A 23,411-nucleotide genomic window follows, 5' to 3' on the forward strand; every position below is an offset into this window, starting at 1 on the left:
AGGGGGCGTGGCCAAGGTCTAGCCACTAAGGCGGGGCGGGGACGTTGCTGAGGCTCCACAGGGAGGGTGTGGCCCAGCTTCAGCCACTCAGGCAGGGGGAGGGTGTGGCTAAGACTCCACGGGGGCGTGGCCGAGGTCCAGCCAGTCAGGTGAGATGAGGACGTGGCTGAGGTGACACTGGGGCATGGCTGAGCTCCAGCCAGTCAGGCAGGGCAGGGGTGTGGTTGAGGCTCGGCAGGGGGTGTGGCCAATCTCCAGCCAGTCAGGCATGGCGGGGGCGTGGCTGAGAACCCCTAGGAAGGGCGTGGCTGAGCTCCAGCCAGTCAGGCGCGGCGGGAGCGTGGCCGAGGCTCCCCAGTGAGGCGTGTCCCATGTCAGCCGGCCCCTCTCCCGTCCCCCCCTGCAGGCATGCTGCGCTGTGGGAAGGAACAGGCGTGCGCGGCCTACGCCAGCCCCACTGACCGCCGCGGCCTGGACCTGCGTCGCCTGCCGCCACGCATGCGCTGTCGGTCGCCGCGCATCCTCACTGACCCGGCGGATGGCGAGGAGCCGCCAGAAGCGGAAGTGGAGGCAGAGGAAGAGGAAGTGGAGGACGGGGAGGATGTGGGCGAGGTGCGGCTGAGGCTGACAGACGCCCGTGGCCGCACTGCCCACCTTGCCTGCCGCCTGCGGCGCGCGCCCGTCGTGCGCGACCTCGACGTGCGGCCCGGCCTCGTCCCCGACACCCCTGCGCAAGTGCACCTGATGCTCAGTGCCGCCCTCGTCTGCTATGCCGACCCTGCCCACCTCGCACATGCCCGCCGCCTGGTGGGAGGCGATGACACTGATGACGTCGCGCTGATGCTGCGCTTGGACCCGGAGGCGCCGCGCCATGCCCACCTGGATGGGGACCTGGGAGATGGATCCGGGGAAGGCCACGCCCAACCCTCGGGCGGAGACCCTGATGGGGATGAGCTGTATCAGGACAGGCACCCGGATGTAGGCCACGCCCACCGTCAGGGCGGAGACCCGGATGTGGACCATATGTATCAGGCCACAGACTCAGATGTAGGCCAGGCCCACCATCGAACCAGGAACCCTGATATAAGCCACGTCCACCAGGGAGCCAGAGACCCTGATGTAGGCCCTGCCCATGCTCAGGACAGAGACCCGGTTGTAGGCCACACCCATCTGCAGGACAAATACCCGGATGTAGGCTATATGTATCAAGCCCGAGACCCGGATGTAGGGCCCTCCCGCCAGCAGGACAGACACCCGGATGTAGGCCATGAATATGATCAGGACATAGGCCCCGCCCACCCTCAGGACAGAGACCCTGATGTCAATGACCCGGATGAGGGCCCCGCCCACTCTGAGGACAGAGACCCGGATGTAGGCCCCGGGTATGACCAGGATGGAGGCCACGCCCAGCCTGAGGCCAGTTTCCTGGATGTCCATGACCCGGATGTGGGCAAGGCCTACCGCCTGGTTCGTGGCCTTGGTGCGTCGTCATCGTCGCCGATGTCACTTCCGGGCGTGGTGGCCCGGCTGTGGGCGCGGCCTGCCTGACTTCTGCAGCCCGAGCTGACGCTGCGCTGGGCCAGGCTGCGCGGGCCACACATACATCTGACGTGGACGGTGTGCGTGCGTGGCCCCGAGGACCCGGAGGACGCGCCCTGGGTGACCCTCGACCCCCGTGATGACCCCGATGACGTGCATGTGGTGACCCCGGGGCAGACTCTGCGGCTGCACTGTGCGGCGCAGGGCTCGGAAACGCCATGCGTGGCCTGGACGCGGCCCGACGGCTCCGTCCTGCTGGGCGATGAGGACGGCGGCCATGACGGGGGGACAACGCTGGAGATCCGCGGGGTGCACCAGGATGATGCTGGATGGTACCGCTGCGAGGCCCGAGTGGGGCGCCGCGGGGAAACCGAGGCACGGCACGTGGCCTATGGCGGGGACGGAGCCACGGGGTCCGGGGGCCTACATGGAGGAGGAAGCCATGGAATCTGAGGCCTATGGTGTGAATGAAGCCATAGGATCCAAGGCCTACGCTGAGGAGAAAGCCACGAGATCTGAGGCCTACGCTGAGGAAAAAGCCATAAGATCCGAGGCCTACCCTGAGGAGAAAGCCACAAGATCCGAGGCCTACCCTGAGGAGAAAGCCATAGGATCCCAGGCCTATGCTGAGGAGATAGCCATCAAATCTGAGGCCTATGACATGAATGAAGCCATAGGATCTGAGGCCTACACTGAGGAGAAAGCCAAAGGATCCAGTGCCTATGGCTCAGATGAAGCCATGAGATCCGAGGCCTACACTGAGGAAAAAGCCACAAAATCTCAGACCTATGGTGAAGAAAAAGCCATAGAGTCCAAGGCTTACGCTGTGAATGAAGCCATAGAATCCGAGGCCTATGGTGCAAATGAAGCCATAGAATTCGAGGCTTTCACTGAGGAAAAAGCCATAGGATCTGAGGCCTACACAGAGGAGAAAGCCATAGGCCCCGCAGCCTACACCGTGTCTGAAGCCACAGGCCATGCAGCCTTTGACACCTCTGAAGCCACAGGCCCCGCAGCCCCGTCTGCAGCCCCAGGCCCCGCCACCTTTGATGCCTCTGAAGCCACAGCCCCCTCGGCCTACGCTCTGTCTGCAGCCCCAGGCCCCACAGCCTTTGATGCCTCTGAAGCCACAGCCCCCACGGCCTATGCCCCAGCTTCAGCCCCGGGCCCTGTGGCCTACGGTGGCTTTGAGGCCGCCATGGCAGGCCGGGCGCAGCGTGTGTTCGTGGTGGCGTCGGGGGCGCCAGCGGCCACGGCTCTGGCGCTGCCTGTGGGCGCCGCGCTGCAGCTGGGCTGCCGGGCAGAGGCGGAGCCGGCGGCGCGCGTTGGCTGGCTGCTGCCCGGTGGGCGCTGGGCCTGGGCGGGGACGGAGCTGGGGATGGACGGCGTCGGGGACGGGGCGGACGGGACACTGACGCTGCCCGCGCTGGGTCCGCAGCACAGTGGACGCTATGTGTGCGTGGCCGCCAACGCGCTGGGGATGGCGCGCTGGGATGCGGACGTCAGCGTGGGCGGGGCAGCGGGGGACAAGATGGCGGAAGCCAAGATGGCGGAATCAAAGATGGAAGAATCCAAGATGACGGAAAGCAAGATGGCCAAAAACAAGATGGCGGAAACAAAGATGAAAGGCAACAAGATGGCGGAAAACAAGATGGAGGGAATTAAGATGGTGGATTCCAAGATGGTGGACACCAAGATGGCGGAATCCAAAATGGAGGGGAGCAAGATGACCGAAAACATGACAGAATCTAACATGCCCGACGCCAACATGGCGGATTCCAAGATGGCCAAAAACAAGATGGTGGACACCAAGATGGCGGAATCAAACATGGAGAGAAACAAGATGGAGGAATCCAAGATGGAGGGAACCAAGATGGCCGAATACAACATGGCCGACACCAAGATGGCGGATTCCAAGATGGTGGACGCCAAGATGGCTAAATCCAAAATGGATGGAAACAAGATCGTGGAAAGCAACATGGCGGAATCCAAGATGGAAGGAATCAAGATGGCAGAAAACAAGATGGAAGGAATAAAGATGGCCGAAAACAAGGTGGTGGAATCAAAGATGGAGGGAACCAGCATGGCGGAATCCCAGATGGAGGAATCCAAGATGGAGGGAATTAAGATGGCGGATTCCAAGATGGTGGAGGCCAAGATGGCGGATTCAAAAATGGCGGATTCCATGATGGTGAGCGCCGCTGCGGAAGCGGCCGCGGGGGCGTCGCGCGGCGCTGACGTCGTTGTTGATGCACCAAGCTCGGGCCTGGGCACCGGGGAAGCACGGCTGTGGCGTCGGCGTCTTGCGGGCGCCCCTGGGCGTGGGCGGCAGCGGCGTCCGCCGCCTCCGCCTCCCCCTCCCGCCCCACGCGCCGCCCCCGCCAGCCGCAGGTTCCAGCCCGCCTTACCGCGCCGCCCGCGCCCACCAGTGGCTGCCGAGCACATCCGGGCCCCGCCCACCCTGCTTCCGGTCTCCATGGAGACCTCCCCGCTTCCGGCGTCCCCACTTCCGGTTTCCACACTTCCGGTTTCGACGCAAATATCCCCACTTCCGGTCTCTGTGTCTTCTGTCGACCCACTTCCAGTCTCTACTCAGACCTCACCACTTCCGGTCTCCACTCAGACCACCCCACTTCCGGTCTCCACACTGCCGGTTTCCACTCGAACATCACGACTTCCTGTCTTCACTACTTCCGCCTACCCACTTCCGCTCTCCCCACGGACCTCCCCACTTCCAGTCTCCACTCGGACCCCTGCACTTCCTGCTTCCACACTTCCAGTTTCCACTTGAAAATTCCTACTTCCGGTCTCCTCTCGGACCACCCCACTTCCGGCTTCCACACTTCCGGTTTTGTCTCGAACATCCCCACTTTTGGGCTCCACTCACAAATCTACACTTCCGTTCTCCACGCGGAGATCCCCACTTCCGATCTCCATTCGGACCACCCCACTTCCTGTTTCCCCACTTCCGGTTTCCACTCGGAAATCCCCACTTCCGGCCTCCACTACTTCGGCCTACCCACTTCCGTTTTCGACTGAGAGATCCCCACTTCCGGCTTCCACACCTCCGGTTTCCCCACGGACCTCCTCACTTCCGGTCTCCAGTCGGACCACCCGTCTTCCGGTTACCACTCGGAGATCCCCACTTCCGACTTCCACACTTCCGGTCTCCCCACGGACCTCTCCACTTCTGGTTTTGACACTGACATCCCCACTTCCGTCCTCCACCCCTAGAGCATCCGCTGCTCCGACCTCTGCACTCCCGTCCTCCTCACTTCTGTCCTCCTCACTTCCGGCCTCCTTACTTCCGGCCCCCAGGAGGCCTGGTGGCGGCCGCAGGCGGGGACGACAGCACAAAGCCCACCGCGCCTGGCTGGGCCCCACGGCGAACCCCCGTGACCCCGTGGTTATAACCCTGCACGGCCGTGGCCCGGATGCCCTCCCTTCCTGTCCTGCGACTTCCCCTGACAGTGATCCTGGGACCTTTGACCTGCGACCCCCGGCCCCGCCCGCTGTGACCCCGCCTTGTTGCACCTGGAACGAGCTGGACACGGGTGAGCCTCCGTTTACCCATCTGTTTCCTGCAGGCTCTTGGCGTGGGGGCAGGGGACTGAGGGGAGCCAGATAGGAGGTGGAGGTTAGCGGTCACAGGGAGGATACAAGACAGTCAGAGGTCACGGGGAGGTTAGGGGTCATGGGGGGTCAGAGGTCACAGGGAAGTCAGGGGTCACAGTTGGGTCAGTGGTTGCAGAGAGGTCAGAGGTCATGAAGAGGTCACGGGGAGGTGAGAGGCCTTGGGCAGGTGAGAAGTGGAGGGGAGGTCAAAGGTCATGGGGAACTCAGGGGTCATGGAGAGGTCACGGGGAGGTCTCGGGAGGGTCACTGGGAGGTCAGAGGTCATGGGCAAGCCAGGAGTCACAGGAGGTCAGAGGTCACAGAGTAGTCAGAGGTCATGGAGAGGTCACAGGGAGGTCAGGGGTCACTGGGAGGGCAGAGGGCATGGACAGGTCAGAGGGCATGGGGCGAAGTCCTTCACTCTGTCTGTCTGTTGTCTGTGTTCCTGGCCGTGTGGGGCACAGGATGACTGGGGAGACAAACACACACGCACGGACAGACAGGCAGACAGACATAGAGCAGACAGATAGAGGGACGCATGGAATGGATGCGATCAGGTCTCTTCTGCATAGCCCTGATACTCTTGGACCGCACATGCATGGATCTGACACGCGTGTAAATGTCACGCATGAATCTGACACTCACACAATGGTCACACGTGGAAATATCACTCGTGAAAGGGACACGATCACATCCCTTCCACACTCACCTGATACACATGAAGCGCGCATGCGTGGCTCTGACACGTGGAAATGTCATGCACGCCTCCCCCGCTCCCCCCGTGCTGCATGAGGCGCCCACGGAGTTGGTGTCGGCCCACGCGGGCCTCACCCTGCACCTGCCCTGCACAGCCCAGGCCTGGCCCCCTGCGGCCCTACACTGGCGTCTGCCTGAAGGGACCCACGCGAGACCCGTGCATGTGCACACGCACCCTCGACTCAGCGACATCTACGTCCTCCCCAATGGCACGCTGGTGCTGCGCTGCCTGCAGGCCCCGCGCCATGCTGGTGAGTACGAGTGCGTGGCCGTCAACACGCTGAGCATCGCGAAACGCACTGTGCACGTCGAAGTCACGCACGCGCACGCGCGTCTCCCTCCCAGCGTCCGACCCCGAGGCCCGCTCGCCACGCGCATGCCCCACGGCGCTGACCTCACGCTGCACTGCCATGCCCACGGGGACCCCGCCCCACGCGTGTTCTGGAGGCTGCCAGATGGGCGACTGGTGGATGCTGGGAGCAGGTGAGTGTGGGAAGTGGGGGGCATCCATCCATCCACCCGTGCATCTACCCATCCACACATCCATCCATCCACTCATCCATCCACCCATCCATCCACCCATCGATCCATTCATCCACCCACCCATCCATCCATCCACCCATCCATCCACCCATCCATCTACCCATCTATCCACCCATCCATCCATCCACCCATCCATCCACTCATCCATCCACCCACCCATCCACCCACCCATCCATCCACCCATCCATCCATCCATCTACCCATCCATCCACCCATCCATCTACCCATCCATCCACCCATCCATCTACCCATCCATCCACCCATCCATCCACCCATCCATCCATTCACCTATCCATCCACTCATCCATCCACCCATCCATCTATCCACCCATAGTTGGGATAAAGATGATACCCCTTGATAGATAGTTAATTGATAGAGGATGGATTAGACAGATGACATAGACACAGTAGACCATAGATAACAAATCGATTATCGATTAAATATTGATAGAGATGAGGTGGGGATGGTAGATCCATTAGCAGTGAATAGGTAATTGATAGGTCCTGGCTTGCCAGATCGCAAGGTAGAACCCTAGTGATCGATCATAGATGATCGATCAGGGATCGATACAAGATGAGTATTGGATGCATATGTCACATGTGCGAATAACTAACATTGGCTTCAAATTTGTCTTCCCTTCCTTATGGTCTTTCCTCCTATTACTTTCTTCCCTCCTTCCTTCCCTCCTTCCCTCCTTCCTTCCCTCCTTCCCTCCTTCCTTCCCTCCTTCCCTCCCTCCTTTCTTCCTTCCCTTCTTCCTTCCTTCCCTCCTTCCCTTCTTCCTTCCTTCCCTCCGATCCTTCCTTCCTTCCCTCCAATCCTTCCTTCCTTCCATCCTTCCTTCCCTATATTCCTTCCTTCCTTCCCTCCAATCCTTCTATACTTCCTTCCCTCCAATCCTTCCTTCCTTCCCTCCAATCCTTCCATCCTTCCTTCCCTCCAATCCTTCCTTCCCTCCAATCCTTCCTTCCTTCCTTTCTTCCTTCCCTCCAATCCTTCCTTCCTTCCCTCCAATCCTTCCATCCTTCCTTCCCTCCAATCCTTCCTTACTTCCCTCCAATGCTTCCATCTTTCCTTCCGTCCAATCCTTCCTTCCTTCCGTCCAATCCTTCCTTCCCTCCGATCCTTCCATCCTTCCATCCTTCCTACCCTCCAATCCTTCCTTCCAATCCTTCCCTCCAATCCTTCCTTCCCTCCTTCCTTCCCTCCTTCCTTCCCTAAATTCTCTCCTTCCTTCCCTCCAATCCTTCCTTCACCCTTCCCTCCTTCCTTCCTTCCTTCCCTCCCTCCCTCTCCCCTCTCCAGCTCTGACATCCGGGTCCGCGCCTTTCCCAACGGCACGCTCTCCGTGCGTCCGGTGACGTCACACGACGTGGGGGAGTATGTGTGCGTGGCGCGCAACGCGGCAGGCGATGCGCCTGCACGGCTGCGCGTGGAGTTGGCGGCTGGGTCAGGCGCCTCCTATCTGCAACCCCAGCTTCCCGTGACCACCGTGACCCCCGTGACCCAGGACGCCGACCCCAGGGAGGACTGCACTGCCCACCACTTCCTCCATGTCCCATCCGGTGTCCTGGGAGACCTGGATGTTCGGGTCGCGAGGCCTGATGGGAGTGTGGGGATCTGGGACCTGGGGCCTGGGTTAGACCTTGGATGTGTGACCACGGATGGGGGGGCGGAGCCTGGGGCGGGTTCTTCCTCTTCCTCTCAGTCACTTCCTTCTTCCTCTTCCTCTTCATTTCCTGTTTCCTCTTCCTTTCCTTCCTCTTCCTCTCAATCACTTCCTTCTTCTTCCTCTTCCTCTCAACATCATTCAACTTCTTCCTCTTCCTTTCCCTCTTCCTCTTCCTTTCCTGTTTCCTCTTCCTTTCCATCTCTTCCTTCCTCTTCCTCTCACCATCCTTCATCTTCTTCCTCTTCCTCTGCTTCCTCCTCTGCTTCTTTTCCTTCTTCCTCTTCCTTTCCTTCTTCCTCTTCCTCTCATCCCTTCCTGTTCTCTTCCTCTCAATCTCTTCCTTCTTCCTCTTCTTCCTTTCCTTCCTCTTCCTCTTCTCAGTCTCTTCCTTCTCCCTCTTCTTCCTTTCCTTCCTCTTCCTCTTCTCAGTCTCTTCCTTCTTCCTCTTCTTCCTTTCCTTCCTCTTCCTCTTCTCAGTCTCTTCCTTCTTCTTCACATTCTTTTCCTGCTTCCTCTTCTTTTCCTTCTTCTTCCTCTTCTCCATCTCTTCCTGCTTCCTCTTCTTCCTCTTCCTTTCCTCCTTCTTCTTCTTCCTCTTCCTCTCAGACTCTTCCTTCTTTCTCTTCATTTCCTGTTTCCTCTTCCTCTTCACTTCCTGGTTTCTCTTCACTTCCTGCTTCCCCTTTGCTTCCTGCTTCACTTCAGACTTCCCCTTCACTTCCTGCTTCCTCTTCGTCTCCCACTTCCGCCCCGCTACCCCCCGAACTCTCTGTCCCCTACGGCGCCCCCGTGACCCTCACGTGCCCCGTGACCCAGGGGTCGCGCGCAGTGACCTGGCTGACGCCGGCCTCGCAGCCCGTGGCCTTCACTTCCGGCCTGGAGGACGCCCACTTCCGGGTGCTGCCAGATGGGCGTCTGCGCCTGCGGGGAGCACGGCGGGCCGACGCAGGCACGTACACGTGCGTGGCGGGGCAGGGCCGGCGCGCCACCGTGCGCCTACACGTGCAGCTGCGGGCGCCGCGCATCCGGGTCACGCCTGACGTCCATGACGACGTGAACGACGACATCCGGGTCTCCCCCGTGGTGCGTCTGCGCATGCGCTGCCAGGCGGATGGCATCCCCGAGCCCCACCTGCTGTGGGAACTTCCGGGCTGGCTGGTACTTCCAGTCCCGTATCGCAGTCGCATGGGGGGGAGGGATCAGCGTGGATGCGCGCGGGACATTGGAAATCCCGGATGTGCATGTGCTGCGCAGCGGTGGCAGCAACGCCGTGGCGTGTGTGGCGCGCAACCCGGCGGGCGAAGCCCGGATGTGGGTGCGGCTGCCGCCATGGTGGGCGCGGGCTCTGCCCACTGTGGCGTCGGCTCCACCCTCTGAGGCGTTTACTCCGCCCCCTGGCGCGCCAGCTCCGCCCCATCACACGCCTGCCCTGCCATCTTGGGCGCTGGCTCCGCCCCCTGGTGTGCTGGCTCCGCCCTCTGAGGCAGCTCCGCCCCCTGGCCCGCCTGCCCCGCCAACTTGGGCGCTGACTGCGCCCCCTGATGCGCCGACTCCGCCCTCTGAGGCACTGACTCCGCCCCCTGGGGAAGTGTCGGGAGCGGCGCTGCGTGTGGCGCTGGGCGGCAGCTTCCGGCTGCGCTGCCCCACCTCCACGCTTCCGGTGTCCTGGCGCCTGCCCGGCGGGCTGGTGCTGTATGGGCTGCAGAGGCGAGGCCGCTTCACGCTGGGCGCCGACGGCAGCCTGGAGGTGCGCGCCGCCTCAGAGCGCGACCGCGGCGCCTACGTCTGCCACTCCCACCCCGGGGCGCCGCCCGGACACGCCCCCCGCGTGCTGGAGACCCGGATGTTCAGCTTCATTCCCGCCACTAGGCCGCTGGGTGCCATGGCAGGGCAACGGACTGAGGGGACCCGGATGTGGGGCTTCATTCCCGCCGCTAGGCCGCGGCGTTCGGTTGCCAGGAAAGCGCGTGAGAACCAGATGTCCAGCTCCAGCAAGACTCCTGGGCCCCAGCCGGAAGATGCCTGGATGTGGGGTTCCGAACCTGCGCGCGCTGTACAGAAGCTGCGGTCCGACCAGAGGCCATGGAGAGGCTAGGACCCAGATGTGGACTGGGAGGGACCCAGATGTGGACTGGGAAAGACCCGGATGTCACCTATCTCTGGGTCCACTGAGGGGCCAGGACCCGGATGTGGGGACTAGAAGGGACCCGGATGTCACTTTCTTCCATGTCCACTGACCCGGATGTGGCATGGAGGAACCGGATGTCACTTTCCTCCAGATGCACTGATGGGTCAGGACCCGGATGTGGACTAGGAGGGACCCGGATGTCACCTTCCTTCATGTCCACTGAGGGGCCAGTACACGGATGTGGACTGGGAGGGGCCCGGATGTCACCCTCATTTGTGTCCACTGACCCAGATGTGGCCTGGGGAACCCAGATGTCACTTATCTCCAGGTCCACTGAAGGGCCAGGACCCGGATGTGGACTGGGGGACCCGGATGTCACCCTCCTCCATGTCCACTCACCTGAAGGTGGCGTCAGGGACCCGGATGTCACTTATGTCCAGGTCCACTGAGGGGCCAGGACCCGGATGTGGACTGGGGGACCCGGATATAACCTATCTGCAGGTCCACTCAGGGGCCAGGACCCGGATGTTGCGTGGGGAACCCGGATGTTATGTAAGTCCACGTCCATTAACCCGGATGTGGACTGTGGCACGGACCCGGATATATGCTGGATGGGACCCGGATATCACATCCATGGGCATAGCTGTGGCGTGTTGAGTCCCAGATGTCACGCTCCTCTCCTTCTACTGACAGGGTCTAGGACCCGGATGTGGTGTGGGGATCCCGGATGTCAGGTCCCACCACATCCACTGATGGTCCAGGAACGAGATGTGGAATGGGAACTACCCGGATGTTAGGGACCTCCAGGTCCATGAACCCGGATGTGGGCTGGGTACCCGGATGTTAGGGACCTCCAGGTCCGTGAACCCAGATATGGGGTGGGTACCCGGATGTTAGGGATCTCCAGGTCCGGGAACCCAGACGTGGAGGCGAGTACCAGGATGTCACTTATCTCCAGGCCCACTGGGAGGCGCCAGGACCTGGATGTGAGGGGTTTGGACCCGGATGTGAGGGTTGGGACCCACATGTGAGGGGTTGAGACCCAGATGTGAGAGGTGGAACCCAGATGTGGGCGGAGCAGGTGCTCCACACCTTGGCTCCGGGCTCCAGCTGCGCTTTGGGCCGTTGGGGTCCTTTCCCAGAATCGGAGGCAATAAAGCAGCCGTGCTGCTTCTGGATGGAATTCTTCCTCACTTCCGCCCCAGCGCAGGCCACGCCCTCCTGAAACCCTCACTTCTGCCCCAGCACAGGCCACACCCTCCTGAGACCCCTCATTTCTGCCCAGCACAGGCCACACTCTCATTTCCGCTCCTAGCACAGGCCACGCCCTCCTGGGGCCCTCATACATTCCCAGCACAGGCCACGCCCTCCTGAGACCCTCACTTCCTTCCCAGCACAGGCCACGCCCTCCTGAGACCCTCACTTCCGCCCCAGCGCAGGCCACGCCCACATAGGTCCCTCACTTCCGCCTCATTGCAGGCCACACCCTCCTGAGACCCTCACTTCTGCCTCATTGCAGGCCACGCCCTCCTGAGACCCTCAGTTTAGCTCCAGCACAGGCCACGCCCTCCTGAGTCCCTCACTTCCTCCCCAGCACAGGCCACGCCCTCCTGAGCACAGGCCACGCCCTCCTGAGACCCTCATTTTCTCCCCAGCATAGGCCACGCCCTCCTGACCACAGGCCACGCCCCCTGAGACCCTCACTACATTCCCAGCACAGGCCAAGCCCTCCTGAGTCCCTCACTTCCTCCCCAGCCCAGGCCACGCCCTCCTGAGCTCTGGCCACGGCCTACTGAGCGCAGGCCATGCCCCCTGGGCACAGGCCACCCTCCCTGACGGTCCTGACTATTATTGCAGCCTTCCATGTAGTTCTCGAGGTTTCCCGCCTCTCCTTCCTCCTGCCTCTGCCAGGCCTGGATATTTCTTGGCGCCCAGCCCAGCAACTCCGGGCTTTTCCCTTCCTTCCCCGCCTTCCCCTTCAGCACCACATCCTGTTCCTTTCTAAGGAACAAAGGGGACTTTTATTTTGGAGGGGGGGGGAATGTTGTGCTTTCCAAGGAACAAGGGGACTTTTATTTTGGAGGGATGTTGTGGAGTTCTGGCTGCTGGAGTGACATGGACATTTGAGCCCTGCGAGCTTCCTGGCTGGCAGGGAGAGCAGCAGGCCCAGGCACTGATGGCAGAGAACTGTGGATGTGAGTTCGTCCTCTGGGGAACACGGGGAGAGGTGTGGGGACCGGGGGTGGGAGGGCTTCGATTGTTCTATGAAGCCCCCCCCCCGATGTTCCACCATGCCCCGGGGTGGGGGTTGCAGGGCCCCGCCACAGGCCTGGAAAGACGAGGTGAGGGGCTGATGTACTGGTGGGGGCAACAGCAGCCTGGCCCTGGGGTGGCCGGATTTTACTCAGCTCTTCCCCACTTCCTGCTTCCAGCATTCTCTTCCATGAAACGGGGAGCATCATGGGAAGGACGGGATCCTGGATGCCAAGTTGGTCAGGAGAGGGCCTGGAGGGAGGGGGAGTCCTTCCATCCCTCTTCCCATTCACCCATCCATCCATCCACCCATCCATCCATCCACCCAACCATCCATCCACTCACCCACCCATCCATTCATCCATCCATCCATCCATCCATCCACCCATCCATCCATCAATCCATATCCCCATCCATCCATCCACCCACCCACCTATTCATCTACCCATCCACCTATTCATCCATCCACCTATTCATCCATCCATCCACCCACCCATCCATCCACCCACCCATCCATCCATCCATCCATCCATCCATCCAACCATTCATCCATCCACCCACCCATCCATCCACCCATCCATCCATACACCCAACCACCCATCCATCCACCCATCCACCCACCCATCCATCCATCCACCCATCCATCCATCCACTGTGCATCCATCCATCCACCCATCCATCCATCCACCCATCCACCTATCCATCCATCCATCCATACATCCATCCATACATACATACATCCACCCATCCACCCATCCATCCACCCATCCATCCATCCATCCACCCATCCATTCATCCACCCATTCCCCATCCATTCATCCATCCAACCATCCATCCATCCACCCATCCATTCACCCATCCATCCATCCATCCACCCATCCACCTATCCATCCATCCATCCACCCATCCATCCACCCATCCACCCCTCCTCCTCCTCTCTCTCCTCCTCAGGTTGCACAGCGGCTGCGCAGCCCCACCCCTCGCCTTCCTCCTCCTCCTCCTCCTCCCCCCTGGCCCTTGCGCAGGCCCCACCCCCTCGCGCCCCAACTTCCTGCTGCTCTTGGCCGATGACCTGGGCCTGGGCGACCTGGACAGCTTCGGGAACCGCAGCCTGCGGTGAGCAGAGGGGGAGGCCCGGATGTGGGGCCTTAGTTACCCGGATGTGGGAGCTCAGATCCCTGGATGTTCCACCAGGAGAACTGTATAGACATCTAGTAACTCAGTTCCCCAGATGTTGGATGTTAGTGCCCCGGATGTTGGATATCATGTCCCGGGATGTTAAATCTTAGTACCCCGGATGTGGGAGATCATGTCCTCAGATATTGGACTTAAGTGCCCCGGATGTAGGAGCTCAGGTCCCCAGATGTTGGAGGTTAGTGCCCCGAATGTGGGAGCTCAGGTCCCCGGATGTGGGATGTTAGTGCCCCGTATGTTGGAGGACAGGTCCAAGGATGTTAGATCTTAATGCCCCAGATGTGGGAAATCAGGTTCTCGGATGTTAGGTTAGTGCTCCGGATGTTGGAGATCAGGTCCCTAGATGTTAGATGTTAGTACCCCGGATGTTAGATGTCAGGTGCTCGGATGTTGAAGATCAGGTCCCCGGATGTTGGAGATCAGGTCCCCGGATGTTGAATCTTACTGCCCCGGATGTTGGATATCAGGTCCCCGGATGTTACATGTTAGTATCCCGGATGTTCGAGCTCAGTTCCCCGGATGTTCCACCAGGAGATCTGTATAGACATCTAGTGGACCTCACATCCTCGGATGTTGGAAGGTAGGTCTCCGGATGTTGGAGTTCAATTCCCAGGATGTTGGATCTCAGTTCCCTGGATGTTGAAGATCAGGTCCCCGGATGTTGGATATCAGATCCCTGGATGTGGGATGTTAGTGCCCCGGATGTTGGAGATCAGGTCCTCGGATGTTAAATCTTAGTATACCCCAGATGTGGGAAATCAGGTTCCCGGATGTTACATGTTAGTACCCCAGATGTTGGAGATCAGGCCCCCGGATGTTGGACCTCAGATCCCTGGATGTTGGATGTTAGGTCCCCGGATGTTGGAATTCAATTCCCCGGATCTTGGATCTTAGTACCTCGGATGTTGGATGTCAGGTCCCTGGATGTTTGAGATCAGATACCCAGATGTTTGGCCCTCAGGTCCCCGGATGTTGGGCCTTAGACCCCGGATGTAGGAGCCCAGTCCACAGATATAGATCTTAGTACCCTGGATGTGGGATCTCAGGGCCCCAGATGTTGGATCTTAGATCTCCAGATGTTGGCCCTCAGGTTCCCAGATGTTGGATGCCAGGTCCCCAAATGTTGGACCTCAGGTCCCCAGATGTTGGATCTTAGTACCCCGGATGTGGGATCTCAGGTCCCCGGATGTTGGATCTTAGATCCCCGGATGTGGGATCTCAGGGCCCCAGATGTTGGAGTTTAGCTCCTGGGATTTTGGGCATTAGATCCCCGGATGTTAGACCCCAGGTCCCCGTATGTTCTTGGCTGTGACTCAGTTTCCCTCTCCCCACACAGCATCCCGCACCTGGACGGCCTGGCCCGCAATGGCGTGCGGCTGACCCAGCACCTGGCAGCAGCGTCCGTCTGCAGCCCAAGCCACGCAACCTTCCTGACGGGACGCTACCCTGTGCGCCTGGGTCAGTATGGGGGGGGTGGGACATCCGGGGAATGGAAGGAGCGGTGGGGGGGGAGGCGGGGTCGGGACATCCGGGGATCTGAGAGCCAACATCCAGGGTACTAAGATCCAACATCCGTGGACCTGATATCCAACATCTGGGGATCTGAGACCCAACATCCGGGGATCTAAAGCCCAACATCCGGGGAACTGAGCACCAACATCGGGGTACTGAGCTCTAACATCCAGGGACTTCATCTCTAACATCCGGGTTACTAAGATCCAACATCCGGGGATCTGAGCACCAACATCCAGGGCACTGAACTCTAACATCCGGGGACCTTATCTCTAACATCCATTGTACTAAGATCCAACATCCGGGGATCTGAGGCCTAACATTCTGGGAATTGAACTCCAACATCCGAGGATCTGACATCCACCATCCGGGATACTAAGATCCAACAACCGGGAACCTGAGCCCCAACATCCGGGGAACTGAGCTCCAACATCTGGGGATCTGAGGGCCAACATACCCGAATCTGAGCTCCAATATACGGGGTAGTAAGATCCAACATCCAGGGAACTGAGCTACAACATTCGGGTAACTGAAGTCCAACATCTGGGGTCCTGATATCCACCATACAGGGCACTGAACTCCATCATCCGGGGATGAGGGCCAACATCCGGGATACTAACATCCAACATCCGGGGAACTGAGGCCCAACATCTAGGGCACGGAGGTCAACCAGAGGGAGGGGAGGACTTCTCTGAGGATCTCAGGTTCAAATCCCTGAGACTCTGGGACTTCCCCCCTGAACCACCAGGAAACCGGAAGTGATGCCATATTGGTTTCCCCCGAGGGCTCCCAGGGCTGGGGTCCTTTCCACCCCGGGTGGGCAAGTCCCAGGCTATCCCAGACACAGCAGGCCTTCCCCCTGAAGGTGCTAGATGCCCCCTCCTTACCCAGGACGCCATCATCACTGACCTAGGGTCCTTCTCCTCTCTCTTGGAAGGCATGGTGACCACCAACGGGGCGCGCGTGCTGCAGTGGGCAGCCGTGTCTGGCGGGCTGCCCACTTCCGAGATCACCTTCGCCAAGATCCTGCAGCAGCAGGGATATGCCACTGGCCTCATAGGAAAGAGAGAAGTCATCCATCCACCCATCCATCTATCCACCCATCCCCCATCCATCCATCCATCCACTCATCCATCCATCCATCCACCCATCCATCCATCCATCCACCCCTCCATCCATCCATCCATCCACCCATCCACCCATCCATCCATCCATCCACTCATCCATCCATCCATCCACCCATCCACCTATTCATCCATCCATCCATCCACCCACCCATCCATCCATCCATCCATCCATCCATCCATCCATCCACCCATCCATCCACCCACCCATCCATCCACCCATCCATCCACCCATCCACCCATCCACCCATCCATCCACCCATCCACCCATCCATTCACTCATCCATCCATCTCTTCCCCTCCAGGCAAATGGCACCTGGGCCTCAACTGTGAGTCCCCCACTCACCACTGCCACCACCCCCTGAACCATAGGTTCGACTCCTTCTTCGGGGTCCCCTTCACCCTGATGGGGGACAGCCTGCAAGCGGAGCCCTCGGAGAAGCGAGTGCGTCTGCAAGGGCCCCTGGACCTGGGGGCGCAGCTGCTGCTGCTTTCCCTGCTCTGCCTGGCCGCTGGGAAGCTCACGGGCCTGCTGGGCCTGCGCTGGGTGCCCAGGGTGCTGGGCCCCGGATGTGGGGCCTTGCTCCTGGCCTGCACCTCCTGCCTCCTAGGTGTCTTCATCGTCCACGCCGACTGCTTCCTGATGAGGGATCACCAGGTCGTCCAGCAGCCTCTGAGGTTCGAGGCCAGCGCGGGGCTGTTCTTGCGGGAGGCTGAGGCCTTCATCCACAGGTCAGCCTGGGGCCGGGGAGGGGGACAGATGCCATCTACTAGTTCTCTATAGTCAACTGGTAGACCTTAGATCCCCGGATGTACATCCAGTAGATCTCTATAGTCAACTGTCAACCTCAAATCCCCGAATGTTCCACTAGGAGATCTCTATAGGCATCTGGTAGACCTCAGATCCCCGGATGTACATCCAGTAGATCTCTGTAGTCAACTGGTAAATCTCAAATCCCTGGATGTTCCATCAATAGATCTCTATAGACATCTGGTAGACCTCAGATCCCCTGATGTACATCTACTAGATCTCTATGGTCAACTGGTAGACCTCAGGTGCCCAGATGTATATCCAGTAGATCTCTATAGTCAACTGTCAACCTCAAATCCCCGGATGTTCCATCAATGGATCTCTATAGACATCTGGTAGTCCTCAAATCCCTGAATGTTACATCTAGTACATCTCTATAGACATCTGGTAGACCTCAGGTTCCCGGATGTTCCATCAGTAGATCTGCAGAGACATCTGGTAGACGTCAAATCCCAGGATGTTACATCCAGTAGATCTCTATAGACATCTGGTAGACCTCAGGTCCTTGGATGTTCCATCTAGTAGATCTGTAGAGACATCTGGTAGACCTCAGATCAGACCACGATCAATCATTGGTAGTATTGATCAGATCATGATCGATTATTGGTAATAACTGTTCAGATGATGTTCGATTATTGGTAATAACTGATCAGCTCATGTTCAATTATTGGTATTATCGATCAGATGATGTTCGATTATTGGTATTATCGATCACATCACGATCGAATATTGGTATTATTGATCAGATCCTGTTCGATTATTAGTAATATCTGATCAGCTCATGTTCTATTATTGGTCATATCGATCAGATGATGTTTGATTATTGGTAATAACTGATCAGATCACGATCGATTATTGGTATTTTCAATCAGATCACTATTGATTATTGGTATTATTGATCAGATCATGATCGATTATTGGTATTATCGATCACATCACGATTGATTATTGGTATTTTCGATCAGATCAGGATCGATTATTGGTATTTTCGATTAGATCAGGATCGATTATCAATCATCTGATCGATTATTGGCAATACCTGATCAGGTCGGTTATTGGTGAGGTTATTGATGATGGGGGCGGGGTCTGACGTGGGTCCGCAGGCACCAGGCCCGCCCCTTCTTCCTCCTTGTCTCCTTCCTCCACGTCCACGTCCCGCTGGTCACCTCACCCGCCTTCTGGGGCTGCAGCTCGCACAGCGCCTACGGCGACAACGTGGAGGAGCTTGACTGGATGGTGGGTGAGTGCAGGGGGGGAACTGAGGCACGGTGCGTGGGATGGGGGAAACTGAGCACGGGGGTGGGGTGAGCGGGATGGGGAAACTGAGGCACAGGGTCGGGGTGAGCGGGATGGGGAAACTGAGGCACGGGGGTGGGGTGAGTGGGTTGGGGGAAACTGAGGCACGGAGATGGGGTGAGTGGGATGGGGGAAACTGAGGCATGGGAACGGGGTCAATGGGTTGGGGTAAATGGAGGCACGGTGCACTTGGATAAACTGAGTCACTGGGCATGTTGGGGGTAAACTGAGGCATGGTGCACTTGGGTAAACTGAGGCATGGTGCATGTTGGGTAAACTGAAGCACGGTGCATGTTCAGGGTGAACTGATGCACGGTGCATTTGGGTAAACTGAGTCACTGGGTATTGGGGTAAACTGAGGCACGGTGTATTTGGGTAAACTGAGTCACTGGGCATGTTGGGTAAACTGAGGCACTGGGCATATTGTGTAAACTGAGGCATGGTGCATGTTGGGTAAACTGAGGCACGGGGACGAGGTGAGTGGGTTGAGTAAACTGAGGCACTGGGATGGGGGTAAACTGAGGCCCAGTGAGCATTGGGTGTAAACTGAGGCACGGTGCCTGTTGGGTAAACTGAGTCACTGGGCATTGGGGATAAACTGAAGCACGATGGAAATTTGTAAACTGAGTCACGATGCATGTTGGGTAAACTGAGGCATGGTGCATGTTGGGGGTAAACCGAGGCACGGTGGACGCTGGGGGTAAACTGAGGCACGGATCCATTGCCCCCCCCCACAGGGCGACTGCTGGCGGCGCTGGACAGTGCAGGGCTGGGGCGCCGCACCCTTGTCTACTTCACGTCGGATCACGGTGCCTCGCTGGAGGCCCGGGCCTGGGGCGCCCGCCTTGGGGGTTCCAACGGCGTGCACCAGGGCGAGGGGGAAACTGAGGCAGGATGGGCGGGGCCTCCCACGCGGCCCGACCCCGCCATTGACCTTTGCCCTTCGCTCCCCCCTTGCAGGTGGCAAAGGCATGGGTGGCTGGGAGGGTGGCATCCGGGTTCCCGGGCTGGCGTGCTGGCCTGGGACGCTGCCTGCAGGGCGCCTGGTGCCTGAGCCCACCAGCCTCATGGACCTGTTCCCCACCGTGGTGCGCCTGGCCGGGGCTGGGTTCCGGCGGACAGGTAGTCGTTCGCCGGCCTGGGTCCCCACGGGGTGGGAGGGAAGGGAGGTCATCCGGGGCCTCAGGGATCCTGAGGGGGGGAGGCTGAGGCCTGCACATCCGGGTCTCTGGGGGCTCAGAAGCCTACACATCCGGGTCTCTGAGGGCTCAGACCTGCACATCCGGGTCTCTGGGGGCTCAGGAGCCTGCACATCCGGGTCTCTAAGACCCAAGACCCGGGGCTCAGGCATGGACATCCGGGTCTCTGAGGTCTCAGAAGCCTTTACATCCGGGTAACTAAGGGCTCAGGCCTGCAAATCCGGGCCTCTGAGCACTCAGAAGCCTGGATATCTGGGTCTCTGAGGACTCAGGCCTTCATATCGGGGTCTCTAAGGCATCAGGGCTGCACATCCAGGTCTCTGAGTACCTAGGCCCAGGTCTCAGTCCTGGACATCCGGGTCTCTGAGGGCTCAGGACTGCACATCTGGGTCTCTGAGGGCTCAGAAGCCTGCACATCCGGGTCTCTGGGATCTCAGGCCTGCACATCCGGGTCTCTGGGGGCTCAGAAGCATGGACATCCATGTCTCTGAGCGCTCAGAAGCTTGGATATTCGGCTCTCTGAGGCCTCAGGCCTACACATCCAGGTCTCTAAGACCAGAGGCCTGGGTCTTAGACCTGCACATCCGGGTCTCTGAGGGCTCAGAAACCTGGACATCTGGGTCTCTGGGATCTCTGGCCTGCACATCCGGGCCTCTGAGCACTCAGAAGCCTGCACATCCGGGTCTCTACAGGCTCAAGCCTTGACATCCGGGTCTCTGGGGGCTCTGGCCTGCACATCCGAGTCTCTGAGCGCTCAGAAGCCTGCACATCCGGGTCCCGCAGGGAGGTGGACGGCGAGGACCTGATGCCCGCGCTGCTGAGGACAGCGCAGGCCGCAGGCCACAACTTCCTGCTGCACTACTGCGAGGCCCGGCTGCACGCCGTGCGCTGGTTCAACCGCCCAAGTGAGTGCCTCAACCTCCACCGGGCCCCAGGGCGGGGGAGGGAGCTGCATGCGAGCGCGCAGGGACCCGGATGCAAGGCCTGGGGTGGGAGACCTGGATGTGGGAATCCTCGGATGTGGGAATCCCGGGATGTGAGGACCTGGATGGAAGGCATGAGATGGGAATCCCCGGATGTAAGGTCCCGGATGTGAAGTCCCCGATGGGAATTCCCAGATGTGAGACTCCAGATGTGAGGTAGTGGATGAGAATCCCTGGATGTGAGGCCCCGGATGTGAGGCCTCGGATGGGAATCCCCAGATGTGAGGCCCCGGATGTGAGGTCCCAGATGGGAATCCCTGGCTGTGAGGTCCCGGATGTGAGGCCCTGCATGTGAATCCCCGGATGTGAAGTACCACATGTGAATCCCCGGATGTGAGGGCCTGGATGTGAATCCCTGGATGTGAGGTCCTAGATGGGAATCCCCGGATGTGAATACCCAGATGTGAGGTCCTGGATGGGAATCCCGGATGTAAGGTCTTGCGTGTGAATGCCCTGATGTGAATCCCCGGATGTGATGTCCTGGATGTGAATTCCCGGATGGGAATCCCCGGATGTGAGGCCCCGGATGTTACTCCTTTCTCCCCACCCCCCGCAGGCTGCACGGTGTGGAAGCTGCACTTCGCCACTCCCTGCTTCCACCCGCCGGGCTCGGGCGCCTGCCTCGGTTTCCCTGCCTGCGCCTGCTCCGGGCGGCGCATGACCCGCCACCGGCGGCCACTGCTCTTTGACCTGACGGCGGACCCGGGGGAGACCCGCCCGCTGCGGGGCCCGATGGCGACGCGCAGGCGCGTGGAGGCCGCAGTGGCCTGGATGCTGCGCACGCGCCACCCCCGCGCGGCCCCGCCCCTCGCCCTGCACACAACACCTGGAGCCTGCGCCTGCAGCCCTGCTGCGTGCCCGGACCGCTCTGCGCCTGCGACCACCTGATCCCCGACCTCTGACCCCGACCCGACCCCCAACCCCCAACTGCCCGGGGCTATGGCAGATCCTGGCCTGCGCCTCTCACATCCGGGGACTCACATCCGAGTATTAAACATCCAGGTATACTCAAATACAGAGATTCCCACATCCGGGGATTCCCACATACAGACTCTGCACATCCGGGGATTCCTACATCTGGGGATTCTCACATCCGGGGATTCTCACTTCTGGGGACTCACATCCGGGGATTCCCGGGGATGTATTCACACATCCGGAGAATCCTACATCCGGGGACTTTTACACCCGGAGAGTCTCACATCCAGAGACTCTCACATCCGGGGATTCCCACATACAGACTCTCACATACGGTGATTCTCACATCCGGAGATTCTCACATCCAGAGATTCTCACATCCAGAGATTTCCACATCCGGGGATTCTCATATCCGGGGATTCCCACTTCCAGGGATGCTCAGACCAGGGAATTCCCACATCTGGGGAAATCTCACATCCAGGGACTCTCACATCCGGGGATTCTCACATTTTTGGATTTTCACATCCGGGAATTCTCAGATACAGGGATTCTCACATCTAAGGATTCCCACAGCCAGGGATTCTCACATCCAGGGATTCCCACATCTAGAGATTCCTACATCCCGGGATTGTCACATCCGGGGACTTTTACATCCAGAGACTCTCACATGTGGGGACTCTCACATCTGGGAACTCCTACATCTGGGGATTCCCACATCCGGGGATTTTCACATTCAGAGAGTCTCACATCATGGGATTCTCAGACCCAGGGCTTCACATATCCTGGGACTCTCACATCCTGAGCCTCTCATCCTTGAACTCCACCTCGGGCCTCCCATCCAGGGCCTTTCCCCAGCCTCCCATCCGGAGCCCTGTCACATCCGTGCCTCTCTCCTCTAGCTTCCCACACAATAAAACCTTGTGAGCACCGTACCGCACGGCAGGGTCAGCGGTCACGGGGGTCAGAGGCCGGGCACTGGTCCTGCCTTCCATTTCAGGTCATTTCCAGTTGTTGCTAGCATACAGGGCTGGTCCTGCCTTCCATTTGAGGCCATTTCTGGTCATTGCTATGGTATAGGACTGGTCCCGCCTTCCATTTCAGGCCACTTCCAGTAGTTGCTTGGGTATAGGACTAGTCCCACCTTCCATTTCAGGTCATTTCCGGTCGTTGCTAGGGTATAGGACTGCTCCCACCTTCCATTTCAGGCCACTTCCGGTCATTGCTAGGGTATAGGACTAGACCCACCTTCCATTTCCGGTCACTTCCAGTCGTTGCTAGGGTATAGGACTAGTCCCACCTTCCATTTCAGATCATTTCTGGTGGTTGCTAGGGTATAGAACTAGTCCTGCCTTCCATTTCAGGCCATTTCCGGTGCGTTGCTAGGATACAAGCTTGGTCCCGCCCTCCTCCAGGACGTCCCACCACCTAGATTCACACCTGATTGGCTTATTCCATGAAAGGCCCTCCCTCACTTTCCTAATTCCCTTGTCATTGATCCAGCTGTAAGACACGCCCCTTAGCCCCCCCACAAATCCAACTCGCTGCTGATTGGACCTCACACCACAGTCCTGCTCCTAACTACGTGAACTCGGATTCAGATTGGCCCAGCGGGATTGGAGATGTGGGGTACCTGGATGTTGGACCACTCTGGGGGGGGTGGTTGGGTGGATGGATGGGTGGATGACCAGGCCTGCAAACTCTTCCCCTTCTGTGCCTGTCCCAGGGGACCCCAATGACCTCTCCAGGGATTGACCCAGGTGGGCCTATAGCTCCTTATTGCAGTAGGATAAGTCGAGGTCGGAGGTCTGTGTCTCCCTAGGCCTAGGATGCATTGCACCTGCATGATATCCAGGTCTTCTCTGGAGGGAGG

The 23,411-nt window shown here is 59.2% G+C and overlaps 1 long non-coding RNA gene and 1 pseudogene across 1 annotated transcript; both read left to right on the top strand.

The window, feature by feature from the left end:
• Window positions 1-12,350: 12,350 nt before the first annotated feature.
• Window positions 12,351-13,618, top strand: LOC138829522 (uncharacterized). Its single transcript, XR_011372648.1, has 3 exons — window positions 12,351-12,449; window positions 12,687-12,746; window positions 13,459-13,618. It is a non-coding gene; the product is annotated as an uncharacterized lncRNA (long non-coding RNA).
• Window positions 13,619-15,241: 1,623 nt separating this feature from the next.
• Window positions 15,242-22,473, top strand: LOC138829520 (arylsulfatase L-like; annotated as a pseudogene).
• Window positions 22,474-23,411: the final 938 nt, after the last annotated feature.

The sequence above is a fragment of the Dipodomys merriami genome, unplaced genomic scaffold (genome assembly GCF_024711535.1).
Source record: "Dipodomys merriami isolate MVZ:Mamm:240054 unplaced genomic scaffold, mDipMer1.0.p SCAF_1732, whole genome shotgun sequence".
Lineage (NCBI taxonomy): Eukaryota > Metazoa > Chordata > Mammalia > Rodentia > Heteromyidae > Dipodomys > Dipodomys merriami.